The sequence below is a fragment of the Macrobrachium nipponense genome, chromosome 5, assembly GCF_015104395.2.
Source record: "Macrobrachium nipponense isolate FS-2020 chromosome 5, ASM1510439v2, whole genome shotgun sequence".
In the NCBI taxonomy this organism is placed as follows: domain Eukaryota; kingdom Metazoa; phylum Arthropoda; class Malacostraca; order Decapoda; family Palaemonidae; genus Macrobrachium; species Macrobrachium nipponense.
Genome location: NC_061107.1, coordinates 49,948,972 through 49,967,272, shown reverse-complemented (window position 1 = coordinate 49,967,272; position 18,301 = coordinate 49,948,972). Strand labels below are relative to the sequence as shown.

The window sequence follows — 18,301 nt, the reverse complement described above, 5'->3', positions numbered from 1 at the left end:
TGGATACGGAAGTTATAAATATCGCATTTTTTATTGTTGCTAATTTTTAATCACGCCCAACCAGTCGTGGATGAATCTCTCTGATAATCTATCTAAAGTAATATCCGTAAAGTCATTCAAGCAGAGGTGATTCAGCAGAATTTTTTTTATCTTCTACCTGAATACCAGGAAGTTTCTCCACTGGCGAGTGATCTCTGGGAGAAAAACGGATGTCATTGAAAACAAAACACGGTCTAAGGACAAACATAAAGCTATTTACGTACCTTCGTATAGATTCTCAATGAAATTTTAAAATAGAGATAAATGACGAAGTTGAAAAATGTTAGTAATAGGAGCCATTAGGAAATCAAATAAGCCCATATAATTTTTCCCTCAAACGTCATGCCATAAAAGATCGGACTTGCGTATCTGCGCAGATTACTGTCGCTTCAAACAAGGAAACGACTTCCGATAGTTTCCAGTGCGATGTACCGACGACATCTTATCTCTGTTAGGTTAGAATAATTTTTTTTTTTTTTCACCAACTTGGACTTACTTAAATGCTTTTACCAGATACCATTACCTAAGTGATTGTACCTCATACACCGTTTTCAGCACACCCAGGGGACATTATCAATTTTTACGTATGCCTCCGGGGCTTTACGTTGCGCCCCAAATTACAATATAGTGTTTGGAGACTTTTAGGGGATAACCTACATGCCTATATGGATGATCTTGTAATCTTTTCTAATACCTTAGAAGTACATTCACATAAAGTAGAGCTAGTGCTACAGAGACAAAGACAAATAATCTCAGAGTAAAATATCTAAATGTGAGTTTTTTCAAACCGAACATGTTTATCTAGGTTTTATGTGTCTGGTCAAGGTCTTAAAAGTAGTCCATGGTAAGGTGTCGGCTATTCATAACTTCCGGTACCTATTAACGTAAAAAGGGGATACAGCACTTTTGCGCTGTAGTGGGTATTACAATCGTATGTAAATATGTAACTCTTCAATGATGACAGCTCCTTTAACAGATCTTACGAAGAAGAGCGTAGATTTATTATGGTCTGAAAAGCATCAACAGGCGTTCGATATCTTAAAAGCGGAAAATGCAGCTTACCTAACTTAAAAATCCCTGATTTAAATAAGGAATTTTTTTTTTATTGCAACAGACGCCTCAGACCAAGGGGTAAGAGGGTATTACTTCAGTAATATGATAAACAGTTCTTCCCTATAGCTTTTTATTCACGTAAACTAAAGCCCTCTGAAAGTAAATATGCAGTAATAGGCAAGGAAGGGCTAGGTATCTTTAACACTAGTACATTTTTAAGTTCATAATCTATGCTATCCTGATAAAGTCCTTACTGAACATGAGTCCTGTTTACCGAGTTTTTCAAAGGCTTTAATCACAGTCCAAAAGAACTCGGTGACAAATGATCATTCAGGTCTTTGGAGCCAAGATAAGATATCTACCTGGGAAAGCAATTATCATAGCTGACGCATTATCCCGCAATCCCGCACCATACTGCAAAGAACCATTAATTAGACTAAAAGATATAGAAACATCCGTACCTATTGTTAAAACCGTATCTAAACAAGAAAATTCCTTAACCCAAGAGATCGCGAGCATTGAATATCTGGGTCAGAGCGCAGAACTGTTACAAACTGAACAAAGAAACAGAGTCAGCAGCAATAAACACCAAACAATAAACACTTCGAAACGGAAACAGGGTCAGCGGCTAAGCAAAAACAATACACACTTCGAGCAGAAACCCTAAAGCAAAAGTATACTTAAGGTATGTGTATCAGAATAATGTAATCAAATGTAGTATTATATGTAGGTCCGTGACGAGGAAAACCCGAAGAACACAGCAGATGACTAACGACCAGGTAGTAATAATAATCTCTTTCATACCAATCGTCATAAACTGGTTGCATTCCGTCATCCAGGGTTCCATAGTATGTCACAGAAAGCCAAATCACTATTTTACTGGCCTACAATGCTTACAGATATAAAAAGCACATAATAATTGTAACATGTGTCATGAAAACAAGGGATACACTAAGACTCCTGTCAGTTTAGGAGCCTATCCTGTGCCAAATCAATCCTTGAAAGAATATACGTAGAATTATTAACAGAATTACGAGTCTGACAGAGGGAATAAACACTTCTTAGTGTTTTAATAGTTCCTTGACACGTTATATAGAATTAATAGCACTAAAAACAAACACCGCAATTGAGTGCGTTACGAATATTTATGAGTGCTAAATCAGTAAACATGGAATTCAACACATGATAATCTGAACTCGGGTGGTGTAAATCAATATAATCTCCTTAACACTTTGTTTGTGAATTCCTATCCATTAAGAAAACCAATAATATATTTTATCACCCAGAGTCAATCGGTTTGGTAGAATAACGGATAATTAAATAGGAAGTGTCAATGTCTTACGAGTTACAACTCGTGATATTGGATCCGACCGGATTATAGCGTTCTCGCGGTTTTAAATACCTTTATCATTTATATCTTGTATCTATAGAATTGATGCCGCAAGTAGCCTTATACGGTACGCCGCTAGAACACTTTTCCACATATTCAAGCCAACCATTAATTTATCAAATATATATAAAAAAATATATAAATAAAATAAAAAATAAATAAAAATAAATATGGATACAAGTGGAGTCAATATAATACACTCCGTAAGAAGTCGGAAGGGTTACAAATTATAATAAAAAAGGAATCACGATAAAATCAATAAGCAAAACGTAACCCAAGGTAATTAAATATCTAAATATATATGCGTAAAGATTTGAACTCTAACTTAACGCTTTAGTAATGACAAATAAGCTAAAAGTTCAAACACATATCCAAAAACCTACTGACATATTGTCTGTCCCGGTAATTTATTTTCGTAGTCAATGAAAAAAAATAAAAAAAATAAATAAATAATAAAAAAATAATAATAATAAATAATAATAAATAACATAAAAATAAAAGAGATTTTTTTTAAAGTCAGGAAGTCTAGAAGTGAAAAATGTTATCTATGAAAATAATCCTATATGAATCTTATACAGGGCTAATAATATATATAGAATTGTATGGAAACCTTTTTCATATAGTTTGAATAAGGAATATTTAATTTAACATAATTACAATTATGCAGTTTTCCAACATGAAACTAATATATTGTTCAATTTTGGTACTGTTGTTTTTTTTTTTTCAGACATTCTTCTCATGCGGGTGGAGAATTAAAACACTAAAATATCATTTGAAAATACTAAAGTCGTATCTCTTACAGCAAGTAACGTAACTCTTAGCTGGCTGAGAGCAATCTCCTGCCAAGTGACGACGTCATCATTGCCGTATCAGCATTTGTTCCTTTTAACCTCAATAATCTGCTTACACAGGCTTCATATCTGTGTCGTCTCTGCTTGCAAAAGCAGATTTGACTGGAGAAAGGAATGCTTAGCCCGAACCTCTCATGGGCAAGGTAAACGTTAGGTACAAAGTGTCTATCGGTATGCGCAATGCAACTTGCAAATCATTTTAAAATTAATAAACAAAATAAGCAAATAGAATTTCTATAACAACAAAATAGAATTAATTTTTTTTTCTGAACCTCATAGACATTTAGAAGTATCAAGTATGTATATATGAAATATTTACTTGCAACATTAGCCTATTACAATTCAAGTAAACATTCATGGGAAAATGTCACATTTTCTTGAAAAAAAACAAAAACCCAAATTTTATTTGGAAATTAGTTACATAGTGGGTTTTTTTTCGTTGCATCTCCTACCTATTAATAAAGTTTTTTAAAAATTAACCTCAGAGGATTGCGCACGAGAAAAATTGAATATTAAACTTTTGTTAGGGCACATAGAATCGTGATTAATCTTCTCTTTGACTCTTATGTTTGCCTGGCAATCTTACAAATAGCTCCGTTTTCCACTTCTTTGTCTAGTAACTTACTACCAGTAATATCGAATTTTCTTTGAGATTTGTATTGATATCTGTTTATTTGTTATAATTATGGATATTTTTACAGTCATCATAGACCTGGATAGGTTCACTCATTGTTAATGCCATGGATAAAAAAGTTTGTACAGCGGACTCTTTTGAATTCCAAAATATCAGCGAATTCATGTGGGTTAAGTCTGGTCTAAATAGCTCTCTTCCCTCCCCTGTATTTGGATGTCGTCTGAATTTACTTTGCCCTTGTGACAAGTATAATTTCACTTGCAGGCTGATTAATGGAACCTGGTTACAGTATCCTGCAGTACGAGAGTTTCACATCGCAACTTCAAAAATCGTTCGTCGTAGCGGACGACTACAGTCAAGTAACAACCGCCTACAATGTGAAAGGAATTTCATGGACTTCTTCGACCGACACCGTATCTCGTCGTTAATCTCGTTTTCATGCGGAACGCTCCAGCGGTTGTCGGAATTCGACTACAAAAGGGACATACTTCCGACAATTACGACCCGAAGGATATTCAACTCTACTTTGCTGGCGAAGGACTCGTGCTGGGGATGTTTTTTTTATTCATCGCGAACGTAATCGTGTAGCTTAGGATGCAGAGAATAAGTATGAGCGCAAAAATAGAACGTTGGACCCGCCCAGGCAAATTTTCCCCTTGTTTTAACCATTGAAAAAGGCCGTTTCATTTGGCTAAAGGTGGTTGTCTGGAACTGTGTAAGGACGCAAAGTGGTTCGAAAGCTAGTTAAAAGTGAAGTAGTATAACCTCGGTCATGTATCCTATATATATAAAGTATCATGTATCCTATAGATATAAATGATCATAAATAACAGAATCGAAATATATTTTTTGCGTGTACGCACTAGGAATCTATATATAAATGATCATAAATAACAGAATCGAAATATATTTTTTGCGTGTACGCAATAGGAATCTCTTATATAAATGATCATAAATAACAGAATCGAAATATATTTTTTGCGTGTACGCAATAGGAATCTATTTAAAGTGCACATATATTAATCATAATTATATGAATCCATATACATATGTATAAACAAATCAGTAGCCATATAATCAATACGTTACCTTTTATCTTACCAATATCTGAGTTAGTATATTGATTAATGAATCAGATATATAACATTTAGCATAAAAATCAACGAATCAATCAGCATAAACATTAATAATTTTATCAATTCATATATGAAATATTTTATCAGTTAAAATATGATTTTTATCATATTAATCTTCATTCTATGCAATTATCAGAGTACATTAGTATTTTCTGTAGCATAAGTATCTTAATGAGATGAAGTGGAAAAAACTGTATCATTATATATCACGTGATCACTATTATTTTACCAATATCATTGTTTTATATTTTATTACTTGAATCAATTCATGTACACCATGAATTTTTTATTTACTTATATATATATATATTCACATAGTGTCTGTATCACACTCCTATAAGTCAAATGCAAGTCAAGTTTGAGTAATATTCAGTAGTTGGTTTTGGTAGCTGACCGAGCTGATGTAAGTGTTTTACATAATAAAAATATGTAATGTTAGTCCATATATATAAAAGTCTAAAACTAAAGAGGTCAACCAGATTGCTTGCAGGAATGTGATCAGACTAGAGACGCTAAAGATGACGTATACAATAAGTATGTAGGCTAAGATAACATGCCGTCACCTGTAGTCATTCAATTGTTTATAAACATTAGTCCAAGCTCCCTGCTTGAGACAACTACCCCGACCTATTATTCAAACGGCCTACGTGATCTGTAGCGTGTCTCATTTGATTGTGTGTTCGTATGAAACTATGTCATTGTATGTATGTTCATATGTTCGAACTACTGTCTGTTCCTTCATAAACTTGTAACAGAGATGTAGAACGGAGGCAGAACAGAGTTAGCTATCGTCATTAGAAGACCTGTACCTCTTTACCTAAGCTTTATCATGTAGAGGAATAGGATTAGCCATCATCATTGGCAGAAGCGATCAGCTATCGTTATTAGAAGACTTGTACAATCATACCTGATCTTCACCATGTAAAACTTCAGAAGAATATATATTTTTTATACTTAGTGTTTTCTACAAGAACCTCACCGAACCATGAGTTTAACACATCGTCGTAAGATAATACCGACTTCGTAAGTGATCTACAAAACCCCAGACACTCCATTGAAGATGGAAGTGCAATACCAACCGACTTAGCGTATAGATTATCGCTAGTCTAACATTACCTCATAGGGCGCCTTATCTACAAGGCACAAGCCCTAATACATGTACCATGTGTTGGTACAGTCTGGTTCACGTGGCCCCTCCATGGTTGTGTTGCTATCGCGGCTTAGGCCACCTGCGATCACGCGTCCCATAGCACCTTATCCTTCCCCCTTCCCTCCCTACCATCCTCCCTTTTCCCTCCCTACCAGGTATAGGGAGGGGTCTGGGGGACTCCTTGGTTGCCATGACAACCACAGTAGCCTTCCTCCCTCTCTCTCTGAGGAGGCCAGGAGCTCCCTCCCAGCTGGGGTACAGGGCGACCACTTGTCTCGGGTACCGGGTCACCAAGCGGGTAGCTGTAGGGACGGGGAGGGTAGGCCACCCCCCTCTCTCTCTCTCTCCCGCCGTGTTACGCCGGGACCCCGCCCCCCACCTATTGCTCAGTCCCACCCTTCCCCTACTGTAATGAACGAGCCTCCGATGAAGCCGGGGGCCCCTTTGGTTATAGGTTCGTCTGGCTCCGCCAGCGGGCGGGGTGGACATTACTAGTGGTCTGTCGCTTGCCTACTATATCCTTTTTGTTTTTTTTCCGCTACCGGAGGAGAGCTCGCTCCTTACCCGGGCACTCTTCTAGTAGACGGGAAAAATTTATACTTCGTTATATATATATAAGGATATACCCTAATTTTACGGTGAATTTTAGTTTTAATTTATTTATGTGTACCATCTCCGTCGTTCTCCGTCGTGGTTTCATGGCTCCTCACCACTCCTGGTTGGAATCTTTCTCCTGTCTCCGGCGTAGCCTTAGACAACTCCAACCGCCTAGTTACCACACGTATTATGGCGGGGCTCTGGTTTAATCTAACTTTCACGCTCCGGCATGCAGCGGAGCAATTGTTAGGCTGTAAGTGTGCACCTGATACTTATGTATCTCTCCACTTACAGGCTACCAACTGTCAGGTCCTGGGTTGCAAACGCGACACTCTACGACCCCTGCGCCCATGAGGAGTGTAGGACTCACGCCCCGTGTGCCACCACCCACAATGGTCTGATCGTCTGGCACCCAGAAGCTTGCACCATCTGCTACGACCTTGTTAGTCAGCTGTTGGGTGGGGTAAGTCTACTCTTAGACTTCTTGTCGTATCACTAATAACACTTAGTTTTAAGCTTTGTTCAACCCTGTCTCCGCCGCTAGAAGCTTCATTTCGCCTTCTCTTTCAGGCTGCCGCCGTGAAGGAAGTCGCCTTGGCAACCCTGAAGGCTTGGGTGGGCGGCTTCGGGAAGAACGCCGCCAAGGGCCAGCCGTACATTCTCGACAAGAAGCTGGCCGTTCAGATCTTCCCCGGTGGCAAGTCGACCGGCTATGTTGACCCCATCTCGGCAGCCCCTCTCATAGCTTCGATACAGCAGGAGTGCAGCAGGCGTTCGTGTCCGTCTCCACGCAGGAGCCGGTCCCAGATGTGGCTAACCTGGACCTGAACATCGAGCCTATGGCGGTAGGGGCAGAGGATTTGTTGGTTGAGGTAGGTGTGTCGGGCGCCCAAGGTCTTTCCTTGGGCGCTCCTGGATCTTCTTCTCCTGTCCTTTCTACTGCCTCTTTCCAAGGCTTTACGGGATCCGAGATCCCTGCCCGCTCTCCCGCTCTTTCTGTACCCCCGAAGGTGAAGGGACAGAGAGAACAGAAGACCCTCCATAAGACGACTTCTAAGAAGTCGTCGTCTTCTTCAGCTAAGAAGTCTACGACTTCCTACGCTGACGCGGTGAAGGCAAAGCCGAGCTCTTCTTACTCTAAGAGCTCTAGAAGCAAGGCTTCTAAGGAGAAGGCTCGCGCTCCAGCCGAGCCAACGCCTTCTCCGGCATCCACTCCGGTAACTCCTGTTGGGGTGGCGGGACCAAGCTCCTTTGATCCCACCACCTTTTCGGCAGTGGTGATGCAGCAAGTGGGAGAGATGGTTGGCTCGAGGATGTCCGCCCTCGTTCTAGGTTTGAACAGATGTTTGCGCAGCTGTCAAACACCATCAATCAGTCTGGCCAATCCATTCAGGATCTCTCTAACAAAGTTAGAGAACAAGAGGACCGTTTTGCTGGACTTTCTCAGGTTCCTCAGCCAAGCTCCCCCGTAGCAGGTACTGGCATTCTGCAGTTACCTCCCTACGAATCCCTACCAGCCTTCTCCATGGATAACCCATGGAGAGTGGCCGCTTATGCTCCATTCAAGGACGGCATGATCCTCTATTCCCGGAGTGTGGAACTCGAAGAATTGAGGACTTCGAGTTCTATCCTCCTGGACTGACTCAGCCTTTCATTGGGTATGCTAGGCTGACCGTGGCTGCTCTCACTAGAGAGGACAAGATTTCCCGAGAGAACGTGCTGTATAGTAGGGAGCACGCACAGCGGGAATGGGTTCACTGCCTAGAGGATTGGGAGTGTACTAACACTAAGCTCCAAGCTTTCAAGAGTCCTTTCACTATTTTCGCGACGGAGGAGGAGGCTTCTCTTCCGTTCGCTACCAAAATAGTGGAAGCGACTCTTCAGGCAGTCCTCAAGGATGAGCCCATGCCACAGCTGAGGGAAGCGGAGTCTACTTCTCCGCTCTTCCCAGCATTTGGAGAATTGTGGGAGAACTTGCCTGCCACGTTCTCGATTGGTAAGCTTAAGCCAGACTGCGCAATGGACCAGTTTGGCGAGAAGCTTCCAAGACTGCCTGATACCCTGATTCAGGCTGAGTTCGATGCTCGAACTAGATTTGGGAGGTCCCTTAACTCCCTAATCATCACAGAAATGGCTGCCCTGTCTTATGGGCACAGAACCGTCATTCAAGATTCCTGGCCAAATCTCAGCTCCAGAACTGTACAAGCTGATGCTTTCGACTTCTTCCAAGCTAGGAGGAACTGCCGAAAGCACGTCTTGCAGGAGGCCACTATCAGGCACGAGCCTAATAGACTCCTGGCTTCCAGCATGTGGGGTGCGGACCTCTTTCCCAGAGTCCTCTGTGAACGAGGTGCACCACGAGGCTGCTAGGCTCAACCAGAGCCTTAGGGCTAGGTGGGCATCTCTTCCAAGAGGAAGCAAGAGACCGCCCCTGCTGCTGGTAAGAAGCTTAAGAAGACAGGAGAAGGTTCCAGCCTTACCAGAAGCAACAGCAGCAACAGCAGTTTGTTCAGGCCGTCCCAGTTACTCAACAGGGACAGCCATCTACTTCAAAACAGGCTCCTGTTGTCCCCCTCAGTCTCAACCGTCAACCTCCTACGCAGTCTCGCCGGCCTTCAACTCTATGTACGAAAGCCAGGCCTACCCAGCCTTTAATAGGTTCTCTAGGGGTAGCAGGGCGAGGGGCCACTTTCGCCAGCGTGGCACAGGGAGAGCTGCAAGAGGTAGACAATTCAGAGGAGGGCGCGGAGGTCAACCCGCCCAACAACAGTGAGGCTCCCCAGGTAGGAGGGAGGCTGTTCCTCTTCCGTCACAGGTGGGGGTTCAGCAAATGGGCACAGAGCATCGTGTCCAAAGGATTGGGTTGGAGTTGGATCAAAGATCCCCCTCCAATCAAATCATTCTATCAGGAACCATCAAAGGAATTGACAGATTATGCGGAGGAACTCCTTCAGAAAGGAGCTATTGCGAGAGTCAAGCATCTAAAATTTCAAGGTCGCTTATTCAGCGTGCCAAAGAAAGGCTCAACAAAAGAAGGGTAATCTTAGACTTGTCAAAGCTAAACTCTTTCATTCGTTGCGACAAGTTCAAAATGCTCACCATCTCGCAGGTACGGACCTTACTTCCCCGTGGGGCCGTCACATCCTCCATCGGTCTTACAGACGCATACTATCATATCCCTATATGCCAGGCACTTCGTCCATTATTCCTAGGCTTCAAACTAGGAAATCAGACGTTCTCATTCAAAGTGATGCCCTTCGGTCTGAATGTAGCCCCCAGGGTATTCACGAAAATAGCAGAAGTGGTAGTTCAACAGTTGAGAACTCAAGGGATAATGGTAGCAGCATACCTCGACGATTGGTTGATCTGGGCACCAACGGTCGAGGAATGTCTCCAAAGCCACAAAAAAGGTAGTTCAATTTCTGGAACATCTGGGGTTCCAGATAAACAAAACAAAATCCAGACTTACTCCAGAGTCTCGTTTTCAGTGGCTAGGATCCAATGGGATTTTGTCTTCCCACAATCTGTCAATTCCGGTGGTCAAAAGGAAAGAAATAGCCAAGTCTGTGAAACAATTTCTCAAATGCAAACAAACATCAAGGAGAAACCAGGAAAGAATCCTAGGTTCCCTTCAGTTTGCCTCAGTGACAGACATCCTCCTGAAAGCAAGGCTGAAAGATATAAATCGAGTTTGGCGATCGAGAGCAAACGCCAAATCTCGAGACAAGTTGTCAATAATTCCACAGATCCTTCGCAATCAGCTACGTCCATGGACAAAAGTGAAGAACCTTGCCAAATTAGTACCCCTTCAATATCCCCTTCCAGTGTTAACCATTCACACGGATGCCTCCCTGTTCGGATGGGGGGGATATTCTCAATTCAAGCAAGTTCAGGGGACTTTGGTCAGTTCAGTTCCGCCAGCTTCACATAAACGTCCTGGAAGCAATGGCAGTATTCTACCCTGAAGAGACTCCTTCCCCCGAAGAAGTCTCATCTAAGACTAGTTTTGGACAGTGCAGTGGTAGTACATTGCATCAACAGAGGAGGGTCCAAATCCAAACACGTAAATCATGTCATGATAGCTATCTTTGCGCTAGCAGACAAACACAGATGGCATCTGTCCCGCACTCACCTGGCGGGGGTAAGAAATGTGATAGCAGACGCTTTGTCCCGGTCAGTCCCTCTGGAATCAGAATGGTCCCTGGACGACGGGTCATTCCCAGTGGATATGCCGGAGAGTCCCAGGTCTCCAAGTAGATCTCTTCGCCTCACAAGCGAACCCCCCCCCACCCCACAAGTCCCTTGCTATGTGGCCCCCAACCTGGACCCTCTGGCTTATGCCACGGACGCCCTGTCGTTAGATTGGAATCAATGGAGAAAAATTTATGTGTTTTTCCTCCAGTGAATCTTCTTTTGAAAGTCTTGAGCAAGCTGAGGACTTTCAAGGGACTAGTAGCTCTGATTGCTCCAGACTGGCCAAAAAGCAACTGGTATCCCCTGCTTCTGGAATTGGGTCCTCCCGACCTCAACGGATTCCCAATCCCAAGCTGTCCGCAATCAGTACAAATGAGGACTGTGTTCGCTTCCTCAGGAATTCTTCAGACCCTAACTTTATGGACTTCATGAAGTTTGCGGCTAACAAAGATGCTAACATTGATCCACAAAACATCCTCTTCCTAGAATCAGATAAATAGAGAGTCACTATTAGACAATATGACTCAGCTGTTAAAATTAAAAAATTAGCATCCCTTCCTGAAAGAATCAAACACTAACAACCATGACAGTTAACTTAGCTATATCCTTTTTCAGGTCCTTGTTTGAAAAAGGCTTAGCAGCTAGCACTATTACTACTCATAAATCGGCTTTGAAGAAAATCTTTCAGTTGGGTTCCAGATAGACCTAACAGAATCTTACTTTACGTCTATTCCCAAAGCCTGTGCTAGACTTAGACCTTCTCAAAGGCCTACTGCAGTTTCATGGTTCTTAAATGATGTCCTCAAACTAGCCTCAGATACTGACAATCGTCTTGCACATTCATAATGCTTCTTAGAAAGACGTTATTCTTATTTAGCCTGGCTTCAGGAGCCAGAATTTCAGAACTGTCGGCTCTATCCAGAGATGCGGGTCATGTGGAATTCCTCCCCTCAGGAGAAGTTCTACTTGCCCGATCGTAGCTTTTTGGCTAAAAATGAGGATCCCCTTGCAAGGTGGGCTCCTTGGAAAGTCATCCCACTTCCGCAAGATCCTTCTCTCTGCCCAGTATCAACTTTAAGAGCCTTTCTATCTCGTACATCCTCAAGATCCTCATTCTCTCTTTATGAGAGAAAAAGGTGGTTCTTTATCAGTAAAAGGAATCAGACAACAGATCCTTTACTTCATTAAACAAGCCAATCCTGATTCATTCCTTTAAAAGCACATGACATCAGAGGAGTAGCCACCTCAATTAATTACTTCCAACATATGAACTTTGAGGATCTTAAAAGTATACTGGATGGAAATCACCGACAGTCTTTAAACGTCATTACCTAAAGTCCTTGGAATCTTTAAAATTTTCTGCAGTAGCAGCAGGAAACATTGTTTCTCCTGATACTGTATAGTAGTTGTAGTATAGATCCAGGTCTCCCTTTCTACCTACCTCGCTCCAACATGCCTCACCCTATTGCCATGCTACTCGGAATACTCTTAGCCTTAGCCGCTAGAATCATTTTGGTGGATTGTCCCTTATTTTTTTGCTAGGGACATCCACGTTAAGTCAACATATAATGTACTTCAGGTTTCTACCCTTATTTTTTATGCCTAGGGTAGAACACAATGTGTGTGTATATTATGTAATATCTTAATTAAGTGATATCATTCTTTGTTATTTTGCCATTACATTATTATGTATTATATTCTATGTTCTATATAAGTTAATTTTTAAGTACTTTATATTGATTGCTTTCTTTATCATACCATTGTATTAGGATAAGTTAGCTTTAAGTACTTTGTTTGTATCTGTAATGTCCCTGATTCACTTATATTATATATCTCTTTTTTACAATTGGGTTCATTTGTCCTTATTCCCATCTTGTCTGTTTCTCTGGTACATTTTCATAGGCCGACACGAGCTGAGCCCAGAAGAGGGATTTTGACGTAGAAAAATCTATTTCTGGGTGATTGGCTCGTGTCGCCCTATGAAACCCACCCTGTCTTCTTTTACCCACCCTGCAGGACAAGATGTTCATAGATTAAGGATGACCGCTAGGGGCGCTGCTGTCCGTGGGCGTCGGTAGTAGTAGTAGTAGCGGCCGCATCACCCTTTGGTATCAGCTCTCTCTGGTGGGGATTTTATGTTGGAAGGTCTAAATGGTGAATGACTCTGGTAGTGATCCCACTCGCCTATATTCTCATACCGACACTTCTTTTATTAGGAACGTGAGGCGACGTCAGTTTTACTGACATTTTCTTAATTTTGTTTTTCTCTGGTAAATTTTAGATTAAGAATTTTGCCTAGAAAGAATGATATTAAGGATACTTTCATAGGGCGACACGAGCCAATCACCCAGAAATAGATTTTCCTACGTCAAAATCCCTTTTATCAGACATTATTTCCAGGGTTACAACGCATGTTCCAGGGTTACGACGCCTACAATGCTCATCTGGCAGATGAAATATGACATAAAAAAGGCAAAATAATCAATATTTGAAGGTTTTTTTTCATGAAAAATGCCATAAGAATGCAGTTTACATAGTTTTCAATGCACCCAAAGCATTAAAAGTAAGGTTTTCTTAGGATTTTTGACGATGTTCCGGCTTACGACAACCCCCGTCGTAACCCGGGGACTGCCTGTAATATGTATTAATCCGTTCTAGCGCTATGAAACCACTCCACAACTCGGCTAAATTACATATAATATACACAATTTATACACAAATAAACGAGTAATAACACACATAGTGATAAAATAACATAGTAATGTGATAAATGATAATAAATGTTAATAAAATCAATAAAAAAAATGGAATTTTACTTACCACAACGAAAGATGTCGTGAGACCAGTAGGAGGAGGAGGTAGGGAGGGGTGGCAGGGAACGATTTGTTCTCTTTTATTTACGTATGTACATTAATAACTACGTAATAAACACAAATGAAATAACATTGCTAAACTAATTTTTTTTTTTTAATTACGTAAACACTTTCTCATCACCTTCTTCACGTCTTTATAGCTTCCTTCTGCTTGATGATCGTGGTTATTGTAGAAGGATTTCGACCATACTCGTTTGCCAAATTTGCTATAATTTCATGTTCTGCTTCTATCGAGATCATTTTCTTGGGGTTTTTCTTATCACCTGCTTTGTCTTTAGCTTTGGGACCCATGGTTAATAATAAAATAGACAAAATAACACGAAAAATAGGCACAAATACAACAAACTACACAACGACGTGTTAACCCCTTCTTTACCGGGTGGGTGAGCAGAATGTAAACATTGCGTTCGCTGCCGATCCGAATCTCTCGCTAGTGTCCCTTGTACAAGGGACACTGGTGGTCAGTGAGAAAACTACAGTTTTGAATAGAAATTCGGTCTTACAGAATGTTGGTATATCCACCTGGAACATGCACATAAAGTATTATCAAAATAGAACAGTAAATAAGCACGTAATAACAAAAAAAAGAGCAATAACTAAAGCGAAAGCCCGCCGATAAATATGGAAATCGCAAATTTTATAGTACATCTCTCAAAAATTGGTCGATGTCGTTTTTTACGTTTTCTAAGATTAGTTTCATCACAGAAAACAACTTTAGGGGTATCAGGGGTATCTAAACTAATTTTTCAAGTTTCTTGTCCTCAGAAAAAATTGCTTTTTTGCTTTTTCTCTGGTTTGGTTTTTTATATATAAAGTTACTATAAGGCTTTATTTTTACCTTCATTTATCTGGTGTTCATATCTTTTATTTGTAAAATGTAATAAGTGAATAAATAAATAAATACAGTAAATGATGATGCAACTGGTTTTATACTTGGGTAGAAGTTATTACATGTTTACGCTTGTCTGGTTTTGTGATTTTGTGTTGAGATGTAGTTCATCTGTCACCTACACACTACCATAAGCAGTAATAATATTTTTTGGGGTTCATCATACGTCTGGCATCGTGTCATACTGTTTATTTTGCTCCAAACTCTTCAAACCGAAATTACAGAATGATTGGAAGTCCCTATCTGAAAAGAGGAGTTTTGGTGGTACTTTTCGTACCACCTTTATGCACCCGGGGCAGTGTAGTAGACTTGAATGGTGGTACCCGCCTACCTCCAAACAAACTTTCGGTAATGAAGAGGTTAATGATGCAGCACCAACAAACAAACAGACCGAACGCCATCTATCGGTCGCCTATACAACTATCACTCATCGCAAAATCGTATCTCAAATATTTTGTTGTATATCAAAGCATATATTTTTGCAAATTTTCTGTTGTATCTCAAAACATTTATATATTAGGGCAATCGTATGTCAAGGTTCCACTGTATATGACAAGGAGAAGTGAGTGATGAAAAGATGACATTTTTCATTTTGACTTTACTCATTGACACGGTAATGTAAATATTTTTGTAATGCATACAACACTCATTATTCATTTCATTCATATAGTTTCTCTCTTTTCTTTTGATATTTAATATTCATTCTAATTTGATTTTACACCATTCTCTCAAAATGTTTTGCTCATATTTATTGTATTTTTCAATCTACAGTAGACCCTTGACTCACGAACACAATCCGTTCCTAGACCTTGGTCGTGTTCGAAATTGTTCGTGACTCGGAGCTAATTTCCCCATAAGGTTTAATGGGTATAATATTAATTGGTTCTCGACCCCTACGAACCAATATATATTATGTATATTTTGCCTTATTTTACACAGATACTGTAATGTAAAAGTCAGTGTAAAAAACCTTAATATATCTAATAATATAATTTAAAATGGTAAACTAACACTATAAAAACGTTTGTAAAGTGAACACTTACTATGGGACTGGCGAGAAGGACTGGCTTGACGGACAAGAGAAGAGGAGGGTTGGTGGGTGGGGAGGAGGTTATTGTGCGGAAGGAGACCCTCCCCCATCCAGGTCGGGGAGATCTCGTTCCGGAGATTCAACTCTTCTAGGTTTTTTTGGTGAACTTTTAATCACAAACTTATCCAATGTCTGTTGCCTTTTCCTTCCTTGCATAACTCTTCTGAAATGGCTCATTAAATTTTCATTTGAGCATATTCACGATCCTGTTCGTAACAATTTTGTCCGGATGATACAATTCAAGGAAGCACTGGACATCATTCCACTTTTCCAATGCGGCTTTTATCACATCCACCCTGCTGACAATTCTGTAGCCTTCCCTCCCCATCATCCTCTTCGTCTAGTTCAGTGATTGCTCCCGAGCAAGTTGCTCCTGCTGCTCTTTGTGGAGTTGAACAAGTTCGTCCGCAGTCAAATCTTCTGAATGTTCAGCGACCAATTCTTCAACATCTTCGTCGTTGACTTGTAGACCCATACTGTTGCCCATGGACACAATTTCTTGCACAATCTCTGCATCGAAGCCCTCAAAGTCACGGACAGTTATGCACTGGGGCCAAAAGCATTTCCGCCATGCAGAATTTAATGTGCGGTACGTAACTTCAGTCCATGCGTTATCAATGAGGGTTATGCAGTGAAAAACATTAAAGTGCTTCTTCAAAATTCTTTAAGGTTAATTTTGTCTCTTCAGTTATACGGAAGCATCTGGAGAAGAGCGCCTTCGTATATAATTTCTTAAAATTGCTAATGACTTGTTGGTCCATGGGCTGGAGAACAGAGGTCGTGTTGGGTGGAAGGAACTTGAACTGAATGAAGTCATGTTCACTGCAGTCAGCCAAGTACGAAGGGTGTGCCGGGGCATTATCCATGATCAGAAGGCACCGCAGGGGCAGCTTGTTCTTCTGTTTAGGTACTGACTCACGGTCGGCGCAAACACTTCATCAATCCACTCCATAAACACAAGCTCCGTGTCACCCATGCTTTTGTATTGGCCCTCCACATTACAGGCAGTCTGGCCTTATTTACGTTGTGCTGCTTAAAATGCACGACGGGTTATTTGAATGGTAGACAAAGTAGCGGCTTTAGTTTCAAGTCGCCACTTGCGTTGAGCATAACAAAAGCGTAAGCCTGATCCTTCATTGGGCTTGTGGCCTGGGAGCGGGGCCTCTCTTCTTGGGTGATAAATGTCCTGTTGGGCATCTTCTTCCAGAAGAGGCCCGTTTCATCACAATTGAAAATCTGTTGAGCTACGTATCCTTCGACCTCCACAAACTCGGCAAACTCGGTCACGAATGCCTCAGCAGCAGCCTTGTCTGCGCTAGCAGCCTCGCCATGCCTAATTACAGAGTGAATGCCAGTTCTCTTCTTGAAGTTATCAAACCACCCTTTACTAGCCTTAAAATCATCTGGCGTGGCACTAGTAGAAGGAGTTTTCCTTCAGCAAACTCTGATACACTTGCCGAGCTTTCTCGCAGATGATCGGATCGTTTTTACACTATCACCTGCCATCTGTTTCTCATGTACCCACTTCAAAATGATTTTTTTCTGCCTCTTCGAGGGTTTGCGATCTCATCTTGGTTAGTACTGTCACTATCCTTCGCAACATTTGCTTCTTTAATGGCATCCTTGTTTTTCAAATTGTCGAAATTGTCGACTTGGCCATCTTGTACTCACTTGCGATATCGGTCACGCGAACACCACGTTCAAACTTTTCTATAATTTCTTTCTTTATTTCAATGGTTATCTTCCTCTGCACCCTCTTCTCACCATCACTCTTCACTTTCTTACTTTCACCACCACTCTTCACTTTCTTAGGGCCCATTATGAAGAAAATCACAAGTTTTAGCGCAAAAAATGCTAAGCGAATTGACGAACGTCTTGTACACAATGAGATGAGACAAAGAGTGATGCGTGGGTGACGCCGTGCGTGGGAGGCTGGAAGATGGCTGGTCCCATGGCAACTCAAACGCTCTCACGTGTGCTGGGCGATTTCGCGCATTTTTCAAATGTTTGTGTCTAAAAATTAGTTTGTGAAACAAAGTGAATTGTTATTTTCCAGAAATTTCCAGCATTTTTCAAATGTTCATGTCTCAAAATTAGTTCATGACCCAAACAGAATTTTATTTTCCGCATTTTTTTTTTTCCGTATCTCTAAGTTAGTTCGTAAGTCAAGGGTGAAATTTTACCTATAATTTTGGTCGGGGATCGAGTTGTACGTGGGTCAATGCGTTCGTGAGTCAAGGGTCTACTGTATTGTCTTTCCTTCCTTTGTCTTGCTAGTTGGCATATTGTTGCAGCCTTTATCATGCTAGGAGAGTGAAACATTTGGTTGATGTGAAATGAAGAGGGTGTGGACTTACTTGTCCCTCTGGTTCCCTCTTGTGTTATGTGTAGGGTTGAAATGGAGA

The 18,301-nt window shown here is 41.1% G+C and overlaps 1 protein-coding gene across 2 annotated transcripts in view; it reads left to right on the top strand.

Annotated features, from left to right (window-relative positions):
- Positions 1 to 18,301, top strand: part of LOC135215292 (vacuolar protein sorting-associated protein 16 homolog) — a 252,663-nt gene that overhangs the window by 133,844 nt on the left and 100,518 nt on the right. The window lies entirely within an intron of this gene.